Consider the following 21,008-nt stretch of genomic DNA (forward strand, 5'->3'; position numbering starts at 1 on the left):
ACCTATCTGCTTCCTAGTTTGCAAAATTTTGTTGTTCTCTTTCTCTTTGCCCTTCTCTTGCCCTCCCTCTGCCTTTCTAAATTCTCACACTATCAGTTTAATGGGATTTAGAGAGTGAGTAGAGGCAATTTGAAATGCCAACACAATATTATTTTTCAAAGTATGTGTTATTAAAGGAAAACTGCTAGAATTTTGTTGAGGAATGCACTGCAGAGACAGATCAATTTAGAAAGAACAGACATCTTTATTACATTGATTCATCCAATATCATAAAAATGATATATTCTTATATTTATTTTCATCTTGTTCTATCAGTAATGTTTGGTAGCTTTCTTTTCAGAGGTAATTCACACCTTTCCTTTCATGTATCCTTAGTCCGTGGTTTATGACAGCCATGGAAGTGCGCCGCTCAGATCTCCTTGAAGAGAATCCACTATGAGGAGCACAGCTGACTGACAGCCCCAGCTGCTGCCTCTTTAGATCCATCACTACATTTTTGCCAAGGCTATTCCCAGTCAATGACTGAGGTATTGTACTAGTGCTGGCCCATTTCTGCCTGATGCAGGATTCCTCCAACGTTCAAGTTTTGCTCAGGGATTCCCCAATGGTCTGGCCTAAATTTCTTCAGAATTGTGTTACTGAGTCTCTTTCTGCCCAATCCATTGTCTCTCTCCCTTCACAGGTGTCAAATTATCATCAGAGTGTGAAGGTTTCTCCCTGCCTATTCCTACTCCTTCCTCCTTTGTCAAAGGTATTTCTCCCAATAAATTTCTTGTACAACTAATCTTGTTTTTGTGTCAGCCTCTGGAAGACCAATCCAACAAATGGTGAGGCTTTTATACTACTATAAATGGTAGCTTTTAATTTCATTTTCCAATTGGTGATTGTTATTATATATTTAAATACTATTGGTTTTTGTATTATTATTTTACTAGCTTGCACATTCAAAATCATGACATCTATAAGAAATTACAATTTTCTTACTTTCTAATCTTTTAACTTCCTTTTTATTTTCCTTACTTTGTTCCACTGATCTATGCTCACCATTGCAGTACTAAATAAAAATGCTAACAGTTGACACCCTTGTTTTGTTCCTGGCCTCAGGGGGAATAATTCCAATATTTCACTACTAAGTATTAATAAATGTGTTAAAATATATGTGTTGATAGATTAAGAAAGTTTCCTTCTAATCCTAGATTGCTATATATATATATATATATATATATATATATATATATATATATAAACCTTAAATGACTGTTGAATTTTATGATTTTGGTGCAGACATTGAGAAAATTGTATACAGGTAGACCTCACTTTACAAGGTACTGCATTAATGAAACCCTGCATATACCAGAACTATAACCTCACTTTGCACAACTCTATTATATATTATTTTTCTATTACTGAGTAACAAATTGCACAAACTTTGTGGCCAGTCTGGGTTCTTTCTTATCTGGAAAAAATCTGCTTCTAAGCTCATTCAAGTAGTTAATAGAATCCAATTTTTTGCATAGGACTAAAGTCTCCATTTTTTTGCTGGTTATTGGTGGAGGGTCACTCCTAGCTCATAAAGTCACTCTCATGTCATTTAAATGTGGTCCCCTTCACCTTTAAGATAGCAACGGTACATCAAATCCTTCTTGTGCTTCAACTTTCTCTGATATCCTGTTCCACCATCAGCCAGAGAACACTCTTTGTTTTTAAAGAGGTCATTTGATTAGGTTAGACCCACTCAGATAATCTATCTTAAGGTCAACTGACGAGTAAGGAACCTTAATGACATCTGCAAAATATCATCTGCTGCATAATATAACATGATTGTGGGAGTAACACCAGGGAACAAAGATCATATGGGCCATCTTGAAATTCTGCCTATCACAAGTTAGATGAGATCAAGTCTCAGTTACTTTGGAACCTTGAAAAATGAGGACACACTCATTCAAAATATACACAAATTTTAGTTAACCTGATACTGGGCAAAGTGAGAAGCACTGAGGTGTTTTCCCCCACTCATATTCTGTTATGTGATTCGTTTTCTAATGTTAAACTAATTTTTTATTCTTCAAAAAACGTATGTTGGCTATAGGGTATTAACTACTTTGTATGTCACTAGATCTAATTTTCTAATATATTTTTAATAATTTTTACATGTGCATACATAAGACAGGCCTGCAATTTTCTTTCTTGTAAGGTCCTTTTCAGGTTTTGCTTTTAATGTTATGCTGACTTCTCAAAACATGAAAAGCATTCTTATTCACTCTTCGGAAATTTTGGTTAAGATGGTGTTATATGTTCCTTAGATGTGCAGGATAATTCACCAGCAAAGTCATCTAGACCTGAAGTCTCTTTGTGGGAAAGATTTTAATAATGGATTCAATTTCTTTAATGTATGAAGGACTATTCAGCATTTTTATTTCTTCTGTCAGACTGAAAATTGTGTTTCTTCAAAGAATTTGTCCATTTCACACAAACTGTAAAATTATTTGGCATAAGTTACTCATTGTATTCCCTTTAACTTCTGTGAAGCTGCAGCGATGGTCTTTATCATGGTAATTTGATTTTTGTCCTCTATCTCTTTGTTATAGCAGTCTTGCTAGAGCTTTATCAATTTATTACTCTTTGAAAATAACCAATTCTTGGCTTTATTGATTTTTTTAACATCTTTATTGGAGTATAATTGCTTTACAATGGTGTGTTAGTTTCTGCTTTACAACAAAGTGAATCAGCTATACATATACATATATCCCCATATCCCCTCCCTCTTACGTCTCCCTCCCACCCTCCCTATCTCACCCCTCTAGGTGGTCACAAAGCACCGAGCTGATCTCCCTGTGCTATGCAGCTGCTTCCCACTAGCTATCTATTTTACATTTGGTAGTGTATATATGTCCATTTGGCTTTATTGATTTTTATGCACATTTTCTCATGTTCACTGTATGCTTGTTTTATATTTCATCTATTTCTGACACTATTTTTATTATTCCTTTCCTTTTACTCTTTTTGGGTATAACTTCTGCTACTTTTCTATCTTCATGAGACAGATGCTTAGATCCTTGATATGCCAAACTTCTTCCTTTTTTATATATGAATTTAGATCTATTAGGCAATAATTATAATTTTGTCTTTTGCTTTCAAATATGCTGTGGTAGAAACTGCTAACTACCTTCCAATTCAAATCCTCCCTTTTAGCCTTTGTAACAAAAGCCAAATTTCACACAAGTAGCAAAATGGCCAGATAAAAGATCCTATTTCTTAGCATTCCTTGTTGCCAGTGTGCCCATATTACTAAATTCTGGCCAAGGAACTGTTAAGAGGAAATGCTTTATTCCCAATTAGGCTGATTAAAGTTGCTGTTTTAGTGTGGTGATGTGCCCTTTCTGCCATTCAGTACTGCATGAGCCTTCCAGCATGCAACCAGATATAGCAATTGGAACTTTGGCAGCCATTCTGAAACACAAGTGAACTTAGAACACACAAGATAGGAAGATAGAATAAAAAGGACACTTGGGTCCTGATTTTGTGCAGAGTCACACTTGTACAAAGTACACTTTGTACTTCTTGGACTACGGACTCCTCTAATATAAAAAATAAAACTTTTTCCTAGTTTAAACCATTATTTTAGGAGGTCTCTGTTACACAGAACTGAATCCAGTTATGACTAAAACATACAAATATATTGTTTCTTCTTTTAAATAAAATATTATCAAATTAGATAAAGCTTTCAGTAGTTTTAATATAATAATGATGACTACAGGCCTCTGTATTTTGCTCCTGGTCTGAATAGGATCACATATTATTTTCCTATTTATATACATATCTGATGGAACTATTTTGGACTACCATATGGTGCACTTTCCTCCTCAGGTTGCCATGGGACATTTGGCTTAGCACTGAAAATTCTTGATAATAGTGAATGGACACCAATTCTACAGCATTACCTTTCAGACACTGAAGAATCCCTTCTTATTGTTATGCAACACCTGGCTAAGAACGTAATCATGCTGAATTGTGGGCTTATAAAGCACATGACTATCAAGAACAAGTATATGATGTCTAAGCATGCTAAGATCAGCTCCCTAGCACAGCTGGATTCTGCACTAGTTCAAGATTTAGCCAAGGCTGTGGCAAAGGTGTAATTTGTAAACTTTGGAATGCTGTCATATCTGCAAATAAAATTGGCACCATGTGCCATCTGTACACATAAAAAAAAGATGTTGGATGTTATACATATGTGATCTCTGCTAAAACCCAGTTTATTACAACACTAGCATGCAGACAATTCCTACTTTAATACTATATGTCAAAAGAAATTTATAACCATACCATTCAGACAATCATAATAGTTAGATATTATTCTTAAAAGACAAGCTGAAACCTGTCTTTCTGAAAGTCCCATCCTTATTCTTGATCCTTTTATCTATTCTATTTACTATTTGTATATAGCATATATATACTAACAGTATACTACACTAGTATATATTGTACATATACTATTTTATAGTCAATATCATATACTATTCAGCTATTTTGAAATATCCTTAAGTAACTCTTTTGATATGTAAATATCCAAGTAACCCTAACCATTCTTCCTTGTAATTGTAGGATATTTGATTTCTGCAACCCTCTTATATTTTTAAGAAATAAATCCAGCTAATACATATCTAAAATATGGAAGTCACAGAAATTTAGCTTATTAGAAATACCTGGTGAATGATGCTGGTCAACCAGCTTCATGTTTTACAAGGGCACTCTGAAATAATAATCATGGCAGTCACATATTTTTTAAATCTACCCATATTCCCATGTAAAAACAGATATAACAACTAGATAGTAAAAATTTTTCATTACCTATAACAACATTATGTGAGAAGATATCCCCAGGAAATCTAAAATTTATAGGAATACGGAAAAACCACTGACATCCATCAGACCACTGTGATATTAGCAATTATGCAGTAGGAAACAAATGAAAGCAATGCATGTGATGGATAGAAATAAAACAAAAAATCTAAAGACACTTCCTGGAAAGCTTGGAGAGACAATTTAAGAACAGAGCTATTTTTAGTTTTTTAAGGAACCTCCATATTGTTCTCCATAGTTGCTGTCCAATTTACATTCCCACCAACAGTGTACGAAGGTTTCCTTTTCTCCACACCCTCTCCAGCATTTATTGTTTGTAGATTTTTTTGATGATGGCCAAAATCAACTATACTTCAAGAAATTTTTTTTAAAAACAACAGAAGCTAAATCCTAGTGGGGTTTTGCATATTCTAATAGTGTGTGGATACAAGGGTTCAGTGGTAAGATCTGAAGGTCCTAGAGAATTCTGGGCCTATAAACCCACAAAACTAATTAGCCAGTGCTTTTCTCTAGGTTAAAGCCCAAAACTGAGAAGAAACTCCTGAAGATAGAATCAAAATTGAGCAGCACAGAAACAATGGAGAAAAATAGAGAGGAAAAAAAAAGTCTGCATTAAAAAGGCAGTGCTTGAGACCAGAGAAAGAGAATTCAGAAAGTAAGCCATGATACTTCCGGAAACGACACACACACACACACACACACACACACACACACACACAACAAACAAGAACAGAATAAAGAACTTTAGAACCTGAAAAAAAGCTTCTTAAAGTTGATTAAAAACATTTCTCATAAAATGGGCAATACAATAGGATCACTATCTAAAGCCATAAAGATTATAGAGTTATTATAAAGCAAAAAGACAACAAGAAGCAAAGTAACATCACTACAGACAATAAAAGCAAGCCAGACAGTGAAGCCTGCAAAAAAGATAAAACTATAACCTATTATTTCAAAATAAACTTAAGTCCAGTTCTGCATATTAGGAAATTGGAAACTGTCATTCTGTCCTAACAACAACTAAAAAGCTGAATAGATTGAAAAACCAATGACATTTCTTGGATCTCTAAGACAGAGGAGAACACAGGGCACACTGTTGCCTTAAAGATTTGAGAGACAGGTGAATATAAATCATCACAGATTACCTGAGCAAACAGTCATAAGAGGAAACTGCCACCAAAACCAGTGACAATGTAGGAAAATCTGAACTGTCATTGACAAATTGCTGGAGGCTCAGTGTGCACAACACTGAGAGTTTAAAACTCCAGGGGTACTCAGTCATAAGGAGACTGCCACAGCACTGTGAGATTTACCTCCAGGAGTTCCACCAGATTCCCACAGTAAACATCAGAGAAAAATCTCCTTGTGCTTCCAAAAGTGGGAGGGGAAAATGAAACAATTTGAAATATATCAGAGCACTCTGTTCTTTTTAAACAAGGCCTGACCTCAGGTGAATGTAATTAACTACAGCCTAACCTACTGGGGTATTATCAGAGCCTAACTGACCTGGGAGAAGGGAAAACCCAACTGCAACTGGCCCAAGCCTTCCACATGAGAGAAAGGAAATAGAGTTGAACCTTGAACAACATGGGGGTTAGAAGCATCAACCTCTCACACAGTCAAAAATCCACATATAACTTTATAAAGTCAACCCTCCATATCCACGGTTCCACATCTACAGATTCAACAAACATTAGATCATGTAGTACTGGAGTAAGTATTTATTGAAAGAAATCTGTGTATAAGTGGACCCATGCATTTCAAACCCATGTTGTTCAAGGGTCAGCTGTACTAAACTCCAGCTCACTCTAGCAATCCAGTCACACCAAAGGGGGGAGAAAAAAAATGAGAAGCTCTTGTCAGTTTATAGTTCACATTCACAGACTCACTACAAGTCTAAAACTTAATCATAGGAGTATAGAATGCTACCCCTCCCCACACCTCAGCATCAGTAACCAAGACCAATTTTCAACAGTTCCTTTTACCGGGTACATAATGTCGAGCTATCAGAAAAAAAATGACAAGGCATACCAAAAGGAAAAAAAAGCACAATTTAAAGAAACTGAACAATGATCAGAAACACATGGCAGGGAAGTTGGAATTATCAGACCAGAACTTTTAAAACAATTATGAATAATATGCTAAAGGCTCTAATGGATAAACCACACAGCTTACAAGAATAGATAGGCAATGTAAGCAGAGAGAGAAAACAACTAAGATAGAATCAAAAAGAAATGCTAGAGATCAAAACACTGCAACAGAAATGAATATGTCTACAATGGGCTTATTACTAGATTGGATATGGCTAAGGAAAGAACATCAGTAGAATACTTGAAAAAAAAGCAAAGAGAACAAAGACAAAAAAAGCAGGATAGGATATGCAAAGGCTATGGAACTATAAAGGTGCAACATACCTGTGATGGAAATACCAGAACGAGAAGAGATAAATGAAAAGAAGAAATATTTGAAACTATAATGATGGAGAATTTCTCCAAATTAAAGCCAGACAACAAACCACAGATCCAGGAAGATCAGAGTTTACAAAGCAGGAAAAATGCTGAAACTTTACATCATTTTCAGACTAAAGCATATCAGAAAGAAGTCAAGGGAGAAAAATCTTACCTATAGAGGAATAAAGATAAGAAGTATATATGACTTCTTCACAGACATCATGCAAGCAAGAAGAAAATGGGGTGACATGTTTAAAGTATTGAGAGAAAAAATCTGCTAACCTACAATTCTATTCCCTATGAAATTATCTTTCAAAGTGAAAAATAAATAAAGACAAAAACCTAGGGAATTTTTTTGCCAGTACTGCTGTATAAGAAATGTTAAAAGAAGTTCTTTAGAGAGAAAAAAAATAAGTCATTATCTTGCATTTACAAAGAGTAAGGAGGAGAATCAAAGAAGGAATAAGTGAAGTTAAAATAAAATCTTTATTTTTCTTATACTTAAGAGGTAACAGTTTGTACAAAACAATAGCATCAATATATTCAATTATGTATATATATATAATATATACACATCTACATACAGCATACATACATATAAATGCTAATGTATGTATCAGTGAAATAACTGAAGTCAGTGGTACAAGGGACAGGAAGGGGGAATTAGGATTGTTTTGTTATTATATGATACTAATACTACCTGTGAAATTGTATAGTGTTTGAAACTGGGCTTGGATTAGCTATATATGTATATTGCAATCTCTAGGGCAAACACAAAGAAAGTGGTAACCAATATGCGAAGAAAGGAGAGAAAATGGAATCATATAAAATGCTCAATTAAAACCACAAAAGGAAGAAAAAAGTGGAATGTAAAATAGGAAAACAATGGCAACAAATAAAAAACAGTAATGGATATGACAGATATTAATCAAACTGTATCAATTATCACTATAAAGTTAATAGTCTAAATGCACAAATTTAAAAACAGAGGTTGCAGTGTGTTGCCAAGATGGAGTGGGAAGATCCTAAGCTCACCTCTTCCCACAGGCACACCAAAATTACAACTATTGATAGAGCAATTATCTATAACAACAACCTAAAGACTAGCAAAAAAGTTTTTCTACAACTAAAGATATAAAGAAGCAACCATAATGAGATGGGTAGGAGGGGCAGAGCTGTGATATAATCAAGAGCCCCAACCCCAGTAGGTAACTGACAAATAAGAAGATAATAACAACTTCAGAGGTTGTCCCCAAGGAGCAAGGGGTCCAAGCTCCACATTGGACTCCCTAGCCCATGGGTCCTGCACTGGAAAGATGATTCCCCAGAATGTCTGGCTTTGAAGGCCAGTGGGGCTTGCATATGGGAGAGCTTGAAGGCTGTAGGAAACAGAGACTCTGCTCTGTAGGAAACAGAGACACATTGCTCTGAGTGCCAGTGCAAACGCAGTAATTTGAAAAGAGCTTGGTCAGATCCACTAACTGACCTTAGAGATCCTCCCAGAGAGGCAGGAGGCAACTGGAATTCCTTATGGGGACAAAGACTCCGGCAGTAGCCATTTTGGGGAGGTCATTCTACCACAAGGACATTAACACTGGCAAGAGCCATTATGAAGTCCTCCCTCTAGCCTATTATTACGTGTGCCAGCCCCAACTGCCAGCACACCTATAGTAGTCAGCCCCACCACATTAGAAGGGCCCATGCAACCCACATAGGGGACATCCCCTAGAGCATATAGCTCTGGTGACCAGAGGAGAGTATGCTGCTGGGCCCCATAGGACATCTCCCACATAAGGCCACTTCTCCAAGATTGGGAAATGTAATCAACCTAATAAATAGAAATAAACACAGAGAATTAGGCAAAATGAGGAGACAAAAGAATATGTTCCAAACAAAGGAACAAGGCAGAACCTCAGAAAAAGAATTAAATGGAATGGAAATAAGCAATCTACCTTGAGGAATTCAAGGTAATGATCATAACGATGCTCAACAAACTTGAGAAAAGAATGGATGAACATGGTGAGAATTTTAATGAGGATTTGGAAAACATAAAGAACCAAACCTAGCTGGAGAATAAAATAACTAAAAGTAAAAATACACTAGAAGAGGGCTTCCCTGGTGGCGCAGTGGTTGAGAGTCCGCCTGCTGATGCAGGGGACACAGGTTTGTGCCCCGGTCCGGGAAGATCCCACGTGCCACGGAGCGGCTGGGCCCATGAGCCATGGCCGCTGAGCCTGTGCGTCCGGAGCCTGTGCTCCACAGTGGGAGAGGCCACAACAGTGAGAGGCCCGCGTACCGAAAAAAAAAAAAAATACACTAGAAGAAATCAACAGTAGATTAAGTGACACAGAGGAACAGATCAGCAAACTGAAAGACAGAGTAGTGGAAATCACCCAAGCTAAATAGAAAATAAGGGGAAAAAAGAAGTTTAAAAAATGAGGATAGTTAAGAGAACTCTGGGAAAAATAAAGCATAATAACTTTCACATTATAAGGGTCCCAGAAGGCAAAGAGATAGAGAAAAGGGCAGAGAACTTATTTGAAAAAAATAATTGTTGAAAATTTCCCTAACTTGGGAAAGAAAACAGACATCCAGGTCCAGGAAGAACACAGAGTCCCAAATAAGGAGAATCTAAGGAGGTCCACAACAAGACACATTATAGTTAAAATTGCTAAAATTAAAGACAGAGAGACAATCCTAAAAGCAGCAAGAGAAAAGCAACTAGTGAAGTAAAAGGGAACTCCCATTAAACTGTCAGCTGACTTTTCATCAAAAACTTTGCAGGGCAGAAGAGGGTAGCACAATATATTCAAAGTGATAAAAGGAAAACCCCTACAACCAAGAAAACTCTACCTGTCAAGACTTTATTCAGATTTGAAGAAAAGATAAAAAGTTTTTGCAGACAAGCAAAAGCTAAAAAAGTTCAATATCACCAAACCAGTTTTAAAAGAAATGTTAAAGGATCTTTTCTAAGCAGAAAAGACCAGGACTAGAAATATGAAAATTATGAAAGGAAGAATGTTATCAGTAAAGGCAAACATGCAATAAAAGTAGTGAACCAAGCACTTATAAAGCTAGTAGGAAGGTTAAAAGAGAAAAGTAGTAAATTTATCTATATCCACAATAAGGAGTTAAGGGATACAGAAAACAAAAAAATATAAAATATGATGTAGAAAGAGGAAACCTTCAAGATGGTGGAAGAGTAAGACATGGAGATCACCTTTCTCCCCACAAATACATCAGAAATACATCTACATGTGGAACAACTCCTGTAACACCTACTGAACACTGGCAGAAGAACTCAGACCTCTCAAAAGCCAAGAAACTCCCCCACGTATCTGGGTAGGGCAAAAGAAAAAAGGAAAAACAGAGACAAAAGAATAGGGATGGGATCTGCCCCTCTGGGAAGGAGGAAAAGCTTCCACACACTAGGAAGCCCCTTCACTGGCAGAGACAGTGGGTGGCAGGGGGGAAGCTTCGGAGCCACAGCAGAGAGCACTACAAGCCCTTTGCCTTGCAGAGGGCAAGGCAAAGAGATTCCCGCACAGAGGATCAGTGCCAATCAGCACTCACCAGCCTGAAAGGCTTTTCTGCTCACCCGCTGGGGCGGGTGGGGGCTGGGAGCTGAGGCTCCAGCTTTGGAGGTCGGATCCCAGGGAGAGGACTGGGGTTGCCTGTGAGAACACAGCCTGAAGGGGGCTAGTGCGCCACAGCTAGCCAGGAGGGAGTCCAGGAAAAAGTATGGAACTGTCGAAGAAGAAATAGACTTTTTCTTGCCTCTGTGTTTCGGGGTGCACGAGGGGAAGGGATACAGGGCACCGCTTAAACGAGCTCCAGAGACGGGCGTGAACCACGGCAATCAGCGCGGATCTCAGAGGTGAGCATGAGACGCCAAGGCTGCTGCTGCAGCCAATAAGAAGCCTGTGTGCAAGCACAGGTCACTATCAACATCTCCCCTCCCTGAAGTCTGTGCAGCCCGCCACTGCCAGGGTCCCGTGATCCAGGGACAATTTTCCCGGGAGAACACACGGAGCACCACAGGCTGTTGCAACGTCACGCTGGCCTCTCCTAACACAGGCTTGCCCCACGTTCTGTACCCAACCCTCCCCCCTGCCTGAGTGAGCCAGAGCCCCATAATCAGCTGCTCCTTTAACTCCATCCTGTCTGAGCAGGAACAGATGCCCTCAGGTGACCTACACACAGAGGTGGGGCCAAATCCAAAGCTGAGCCCCAGGAGATGTGTGAACAAAGAAGAGAAAGGGAAATTTCTCCCAGCAGCCTCAGGAGCAGCGGATTATATCTCCACAATCAACTTGATGTACCCCACATCTGTGGAACACCTGAATAGACAACGAATCATCCTAAATTGAGGCAGTGGACTTTGGGAGCAACAATATATATAAATATATATTTTTCCTTTTTCGCTTTTTCAATGTGGCTGACAGGGTCGTGGTGCTCTGTCCGGCTGTCAGGCCTGTGCCTCTGAGGTGGGAGAGCTGAGTTCAGGACACTGGTTCACTGGAAACTACCCAGCTCCACGTAATATCAAACAGCAAAAATATTCAAGAGATCTCCATCTCAACGCCAAGACCCAGCTCCACTAAATGACCAGCAAGCTACAGTGCTGAACGCCTATGCCAAACAATTACAAGGATGGGAACACAACCCCACCCACTAGCAGAAAGTCTGCCTTAAAGCATAATAAGGTCACAGACACCCTAAAACACACCACCGGCCGTGGAACTGACCAAAAGAAAGACAAGATCCAGCCTCATCCACCAGAACACAGGCACTAGTGCCCTCCACCAGGAAGCCTAAACAACCCACTGAACCAACATAGCCCCTGGGGGAAGACACCAAAAACAACGGGAACTACGAACTTGCAGACTGCGAAAAGGAGACCCCAAACACATGAAGTTAAGCAAAATGAGAACACAGAGAAACACACAGCAGATGAAGGACCAAGGCAAAAACCCACCAGACAAAACAAATGAAGAGGAAATAGTCAGTCTACCTGAAGAAGAATTCAGAATAATGATAGTAAAGATGATACAAAATCTTGGAAACAGAATGAAGAAAATACAAAAACCATTTAACAAGGACCTAGAAGAACTAAAGAGCAAACAAATAATGATAAACAACACAATAAATGAAATGAAAAATTCTCTAGAATGAATCAATAGCAGAATAACTGAGGCAGAAGAATGGATAAGTGACCAGGAAGATAAAATAGTGGAAATAACTACCGCAGAGAGGAATAAAGAAAAAAGAATGAAAAGAATTGAGGACAGTCTCAGAGACCTCAAGGACAACATTAAACACATCAACATTCGAACTATAGGGGTCTCAGAAGAAAAAGAGAAAAAGAAAGGGACTGAGAAACTATCTGAAGAGATTATAGTTGAAAACTTCCTGAATATGGGAAAGGAAATAGTTAATCAAGTCCAGGAAGGGCAGAGAGTCCCATACAGGATAAATCCAAGAAGAAACACGCCATGACACCGATTAATCAAACTATCAAAAATTAAATACAAAGAAAAAATATGTAAAGTAGCAAGGGAAAAACAACAAATAACATACAAGGGAATCCCCATAAGGTTAACAGCTGATCTTTCAGCAGAAACTCTGCAAGACAGAAGGGACTGGCAGGACATATTTAAAGTGATGGAAGGGAAAAACCTACAACCAAGATTACTCTACCCAGCAGGGATCTCATTCAGATTCGACGAAGAAATCAAAACCTTTACAGACAAGCAAAATGTAAGAGAATTCAGCACCACTAAACCAGCTTTACAACAAATACTAAAGGAACTTCTGTAGGCAGGAAACACAAGAGAAAGAAAAGACCTTCAATAACAAACCCAAAACAATTAAGAAAATGGTAATAGGAACATACATATCAATAATTACTGTAAATGTAAATAGATTAAATGCTCCAACATAGACTGGCTGAATGGATACAAACACAAGACCCATATATATGCTGTCTACAAGAGACCCACTTCAGACCTAGGGACACAGACAGACTGAAAGTGAGGGAATGGAAAAAGATATTCCATGAAATGGAAATCAAAAGAAAGCTGGAGTAGCAATTCTCATATCACACAAAATACACATTATAAAAAGACTGTTACAAGAGACAAAGAATGACACTACAGAATGATCAAGGGGTCAATCCAAGAAAAAGATATAACAATTGTAAATATTTATGCACCCAACATAAGAGCACCTCAATCCCTAAGGAAAATGCAAACAGCCATAAAAGGGAAAGCAACAGTAACACAATCATAGTAGGGGACTTTAACACCCCACTTTCACCAATGGACAGATCATCCAAAATGAAAATAAATAAGGAAACACAAGCTTTAAACAATACATTAAACAAGATGGACTTAATTGATATTAATAGGACACTCCATCCAAAAACAACAGAATACACTTTCTTCTCAAGTGCTCATGGAACATTCTCCAGGATACGTGATATCTTGCAACAAAAATCAAGCCTTGGTAAATTTAAGAAAATTGAAATCATATCAAGTATCTTTTCTGACCACAATGGTATGAGACTAGATATCAATTATTGGAAAAAAATCTGTAAAAAATATAAATACATGGAGGCTTAAAAATACACTACTTAATAACCAAGAGATCACTGAAGAAATCCAAGATGAAATCAAAAAATACTTAGAAACAAATGACATGACGACCCAAAACTTACGGGATGCAGCAAAAGCAGTTCTAAGAGTGAAGTGTATAGCAATACAATCCTACCTTAAGAAACAAGAAACCTCTCAAATAAACAACCTAAACTTACACCTAAAGCAATTAGAGAAGAAGAACAAAACAACCCCAAAGGTAGCAGAAGGAAAGAAATCATAAAGATCAGATCAGAAATAAATGAAAAAGAAATGAAGGAAATAACAGCAAAGATCAATAAAACTAAAAGCTGGTTCTTTGAGAAGATAAAAAAAATGGATAAACCATTAGCCAGACTCAACAAGAAAAAAAGGGAGAAGACTCAAATCAATAAAATTAGAAATGAAAAAGGAGAAGTAACAACTGACACTGCAGAAATACAAAGGATCATGAGAGATTACGACAAGCAACTGTATGCCAATAAAGTGGACAACCTGGAAGAAATAGACAAATTCTTAGAAATGCACAACCTTCTGAGACTGAACCAGGAAGAAATAGAAAATACGAACAGACCAATCAGAAGCACTGAAATTGAAACTGTGATTAAAAATCTTCCAACAAACAAAAGCCCAGGACCAGATGGCTTCACATGCAAATTCTATCAAATATTTAGAGAAGAGCAATACCTATTGTTCTCAAACCCCTCTAAAAGACAGCAGAGGGAAGAACACTCCCAAACTCATTCTACGAGGCCACTATAACCCTGATACAAAAACCAGACAAAGATGTCAAAAAAGAAACCTACAGGCCAATATCACTGATGAACATGGATGCAAAAATCCTCAACAAAATACTAGGAAACAGAATCCAACGGCACATTAAAAGGATCATAACCATGATACAGTGGGGTTTATCCCAGGAATGCAAGGATTCTTCAATATACATGAATCAGTCAATGTGGTACACCATATTAAGAAACTGAAGAATAAAAACCGTATGATCATCTCAACAGATGCAGAAAAAGCTTTTGACAAAATTAAACACCAATTTATGATATGCCCTCAAGATATGCCTTCCAGAAAGTAGGCATAGAGGGAACTAATTTATGATATGCGTTCCAGATATGCCCTCCAGAAAGTAGGCATAGAGGAAACTTACTTCAACATAATAAAGGCCATATATGAGAAACCCACAGCCAACATCATCCTCAATGGTGAAAAACTGAAAGCATTTCAGGAACAAGACAAGGAACAAGACAAGGTTGCTCACTCTCATGACTATTATTTAACATAGTTTTGGAAGTTTTAGCCACAGCAATCAGAGAAGAAAAAGAAATAAAAGCAATTCAAATTGGAAAAGAAGAAGTAAAGCTGTCACTGGTTGCACATGACATGATACTCTACATAGAGAATCCTAAATATGCTACCAGAAAACTACTAGAGCTAATCAATGAATTTGGTAAAGTAGCAGGACACAAAATTAATGCACATAAATCTTTTGCATTCCTATATACGAATGATGAAAAATCTGAAAGAGAAGTTAAGGAAACACTCCCATTTACCATGGCAACAAAGAGAATAAAATACCTAGGAATAAACCTATCTAAGGAGACAAAAGACCTGTATGCAGAAAATTATGACACTGATCAAAGAAATTAAAGATGATACAAATAGATGGAGAGGTATACCATGTTCCTGGTTTGGAAGAATCAACATTGTGAAAATGACTATACTACCCAAAGCAATCTACAGATTCAATGCAATCCCTATCAAATTACCAATGGCATTTTTCACAGAACTAGAACAAAAATTTCACAATTTGTATGGAAACCCCAAAAACCTGAAATAGCCAAAGCAAACTTGAGAAAGAAAAATGGAGCTGGAGGAATCAGGCTCCCTGACTTCAGACTATACTACAAAGCTACAGTAATCAAGACAGTATGGTACTAGCACAAAAACAGAAATATAGATCAATGGAACAGGATAGAAAGTCCAGAGATAAACCCATGCACATATGGTCACCTTATCTTTGATAAAGGAGGGAAGAATATACAGTGGAGAAATGACAGCCTCTTCAATAAGTGGTGCTGGGAAAACTGGACAGCTACATGTAAAAGAATGAAATTAGAACACTCTCTAACACTGTACACAAAAGTAAACTCAAAATGGATTAAAGACCTAAATGTAAGGCCAGACACTATAAAACCCTTAAAGAAAATCATAGGAACACTCCATGACATAAATCACAGCAAGATCCTTTTTGACCCACCTCCTAGAGAAATGGAAATAGAAACAAAAACAAACAAAAGGGACCTAATGAAATTTAAAAGCTTTTGCACAGCAAAGGAAACAAAACGAAAAGACAACCCTCAGAGTGGGAGAAAATATTTGCAAATTAAGCAACTGACAAAGGATGAATCTCCAAAATTTACAAGCAGCTCATGCAGCCCAATATCATAAAAACAAACAACCCAATCCAAAAATGGGCAGAAGACCTAAATAGACATTTCTCCAAAGAAGATATACAGATCGCCAACAGACACATGAAAGAATGCTTAACATCATTAATCATTAGAGAAATGCAAATCAAAACTATAATGAGATATCATCTCACAGCAGTCAGAATGGTCATCATCAAAAAATCTACAAACAATAAATGCTGGAGAGGGTGTGGAGAAAAGGGAACCCTCTTGCACTGTTGGTGGGAATGTAAATTGATAGAGCCACTATAGAGAACATTATGGAGGTTCCTTAAAAAACTACAAATAGAACTACCATACGACCCAGCAATCCCACTACTGGGCATATACACTGAGAAAATCATAATTGAAAAAGAGTTATGTACCACAATGTTCCTTGCAGCCCTATTTACAATAGCCAGGATGTGGAAGCAAACTAAATGTCCATCAACAGATGAAAGGATAAAGAAGATGTGGCACATATATACAATGGAATATTACTCAGCCATAAAAAGGAACGAAACTGAGTTATTTGTAGTGAGGTGGATGGACCTAAAGACTGTCATATAGAGTGCAGTAAGTCAGAAAGATAAAAACAAATACCGTATGCTAACACATATATATGGAATCTAAAAAGAAAAAAAAAAAAAGAAAATAGAAGAACCTAGGGGCAAGATGGGAATAAAGATGCAGACCTAGTAGAGAATGGACTTGAGGATATGGTGCGGGGGAAGATTAAGCTGGGACAAAGTGAGAGAGTGGCATGGACATATATACACTACCGAAACAGATAGCTAGTGGGAAGCAGCCGCATAGCACAGGGAGATCAGCTTGGTGCTTTGTGACCACCTAGAGGGGTGGGATAGGGAGGTTGGGAGGGAGACACAAGAGGGGGGAGATATGGGGACATATGTATATGTATAACTGATTCACTTTGTCATAAAGCAGAAACTGACACACCATTGTAAAGCAATTATACTCTAATAAAGATGTTAAAAAATAATTAAAAATGGGGGAAAAAAGTGGTTATCACTGCATGATAAGGTAAGGGAAATTTTAATCTAACTTTGTAGCTTTCTATATTTTTGTAACTATCCACAATAAGGTATATTATTTTCTTAGGCACAAGGAGAATTTTTTTTTTTTTTTTTTTTGCGGTATGCGGGCCTCTCACTGTTGTGGCCTCTCCCGTTGCGGAGCACAGGCTCCGGACGTGCAGGCTCAGCAGTCATGGCTCACGGGCCCAGCCGCTCCGCGGCATGTTGGATCTTCCCGGACCGGGGCACAAACCCGTGTCCCCTGCATCGGCAGGCGGACTCTCAACCACTGCACCACCAGGGAAGCCCCAAGGAGAACTTTTTAAAAACTTTTCTATATGCGGATATATGTATATGTATCGCTGATTCACTTTGTTATAAAGCAGAAACTAACACACAATTGTAAAGCAATTATACTCCAATAAAGATGTTAAAAAAAATCTGAGGAACAAAAGCAAATAACTAAATAAATAGGAGATATTCCATGTTCATGGATAGGAAGATTTTATATAGACAAGATATCAGTTCTTCTCAACTTATCTATATATTCAGTGCAATACCAATCAGAATACCAGCATGTTATTGTGTAGGTATTGACAAACTGATTCTAAAGTTTCTATTGAGAGGTACAAAATCCAGAATAGCTGAGACAATTGAAGGAAAAGGACAAATTAGAGGACTGAGATACCACCCAACTTCGAGATTACTATAAAGCTACAGTAATCAAGACATTGTGGTACTGGCAAAAGAATATATCAATGGAACAGAACAGAGAACTCAGAAATAGACAGAAATATAGTCAACTGATCTTTGATGAAGGAACAAAGGCCATACAATGGAGCAAAGATAGTCTTTTCAACCAATGATGTTAAAATAGTCATGTGCAGAAAATGAATACACAAAAAAACTAGACACAGAAATTACTCCTTTCATGAAAATTAACTCGAAAATGGATCTATTACATAAATGTAAAGTGCAAAATTATAAAACTCCTAGAAGATAACATAGGAGAAAACCTAGATGACCTTGGGTATGGCAATGACTTTTTAGATGTAACACCAAAGACATAATCCATGAAAGAAAGAATTGACAAGCTCGGCTTCATTAAAATTAAAAACCTTCTGCTCCACAAAAGACAAAGTTACAAGAATGAGAATATGAGCTATAGACTAGGAGCAAATTTTTGAAAAAAGGCATCTATAAAAGAACTGTTATTCAAAATATACAAAGAACTCTTAAAACTCAACAAGAAAAAAAAAAAACTCAACAAGAAGTAAACAAAGAACTCATTTTTTTTAAAAAGCCAATACCTTAACAGACATCTCACCAAAAAGATATATAGATGACAAATAAGCATATGCAAAGATGCTCCACATTATATATCACCAGTGAAATACAAATTAAAACAACAATAAGATACCACCACACATGCCAAAATCCAGAACAATAACACCAAATGCTGGTGAAGATGTGGAGCAATAGGAACTCCCATTCATTGCTGGTGGGCATGCAAATAGTATAGCCACTGGAAAAGAGTTTGGCAATTTCTTATAAAACTAAACAAAATCTTACCATACAATCCAGCAATTGTGCTCCTTGGTATTTATCCAAAGATGCAGAAAACTGTCCACAAAAAAACCTGCACATTGATGTTTATAGCAGGTTTATTAATAAATGCTAAAATATGGAAGTAATCAACACATCTTTCAGTAGGTATATGAATAAAGAAACTGGTACATCCAGACAATGTAGTATTATTCAGCTCTAAAATGAAATTATCTTATCAAGCTATGAAAATACACAGAGGAATCTTAAATCCATGTTACTAAATGAAAGAAGCCAATCTGAAAAGGGTATATACTGTATGATTCTAACTATATGACATTCTGGAATAGGCAAAACTATGGAGACAATAAAAAGATGAGTGGTTGACAGAGTTAGAGAGGGGGATAGGGATGACTAGGCAGAGGACTGAGGATTTTAGGGGGCAGTAAAAGTAAACAATGTGATTCCATAATGATGGATATATGTCATTGTACATTTGTCCAAACTCACAGAATGTTCAATACGAAGAGTTTACTGTAAACTATAGATTTTGGGTGATTATGGTATGTCAGTGTAAGTTCATCAATTTAAAAAAAAAATGTACCACTCTGATAGGGAATGTTTATAATGGGGGAGGCTATGCATGGGCAGGGGCTGGGAGTATAATGGAAATCTCTGTACCTCCTGCTTAATTTTTCTGTGTAACTGAAACTACTCTAAAATAAAATAGTCTTATTTTAAAAAGTAAACTAAAAGGTATCAAGAAAATTATAAAAGACACACAAGACCACATAAACTAGAATTAGACTAATTTAGAAATGCAATGATAGGGCTCAGAATAAGACATTTAAAACTCATTTTATAAATAAATACTAACCTAGGAGAAGGATAATTATAATGAACATAACAGAAAATACCCTAAGAGAAATGGAAGATGAAAATAAGAAAGATTTTAAAAATTAAAAAGAAATAAAATCATTAGATAAGGAACTAATATACTATGATTATACTAAGTACCCATTCAACAATTATTTTTTAAAAAACAATTATTTTAACTATATATCTCCAATCTAAAGACAAAAAAATCCTTTAACACGTTTTAACTTTATTAAATGTTTCTTGTTGATAGTAGTTTATGTATAGTAATCCTGAAACTATTTTGTGTTTATTAGCATTCAGCTAATGAGTAACATTACTGATAATGTTAGCAACCAGAATTCACATGGTGGAAGAAGGGAAGTGTAATATGGAAAGAAGAAGGCAGTGAAGAACCTTCTGTGTTGGACTAGCATTAGAAATTTGAATTTATGATTTAAAAAATCCATTTTCTATTCTGTCTGCTGAAACAGCCTAAGAACCATGACACTCCAGTAGCAATGAACACATTTAGTGCCCAGACCTTGGTTCCTAAATACCATTCCCTACTAAAAATACTAGGGCTTTTTGGAAAATAGCTGTTTCCAGGTCTTCAGAAATAGAAGTAAAAAGAGCACAGAGTTTGGGCTATGTTAAACAAAAGAACGTAACACTTGTAGATTTAACATACGCCGTTTCATCTCTTTATAACTGACCACAAATATCCAATACACCATAGCTGTCTGCCACTGGATACATATCCCAACCTCTCAACCAAGTTTAAATTCTTAATTCTTCATCCATAAGATAGAAAATGCAGGACAAACTCAAAAGCTCTGCTGTACTAAATGATATAAAGTGGATTAAAATACCTAACATGGTATTTGCATACCAATTTGCATACACCACACATTCAATAAATGTTTGTTTCCATTCTTTTACCTTTTTTTACATCCCATTGACCCAACTAATAATCCTCCTTGTGACCTCAGTGTAGTTACCCTTACTTAGGTTTAGGAGGCTGCCAATCTGATCCTAATATTTCATTCTAAGAATAAAAGTATGCCTCCCTTGTACCATATCATTTATATTAGAATAATACCACTTCAAAACATACAGCATCATGTATACATATATCCCCATATACATATAACTGATTCATTT

The 21,008-nt window shown here is 36.8% G+C and overlaps 1 protein-coding gene across 1 annotated transcript in view; it reads right to left on the minus strand.

Moving 5' to 3' along the window:
- The window catches only part of LRRIQ3 (leucine rich repeats and IQ motif containing 3), a 235,329-nt gene that overhangs the window by 151,510 nt on the left and 62,811 nt on the right, over positions 1-21,008 (minus strand). The gene's annotated exons all lie outside the window — the stretch shown is intronic.

The sequence above is a fragment of the Pseudorca crassidens genome, chromosome 2 (genome assembly GCF_039906515.1).
Source record: "Pseudorca crassidens isolate mPseCra1 chromosome 2, mPseCra1.hap1, whole genome shotgun sequence".
NCBI lineage: Eukaryota > Metazoa > Chordata > Mammalia > Artiodactyla > Delphinidae > Pseudorca > Pseudorca crassidens.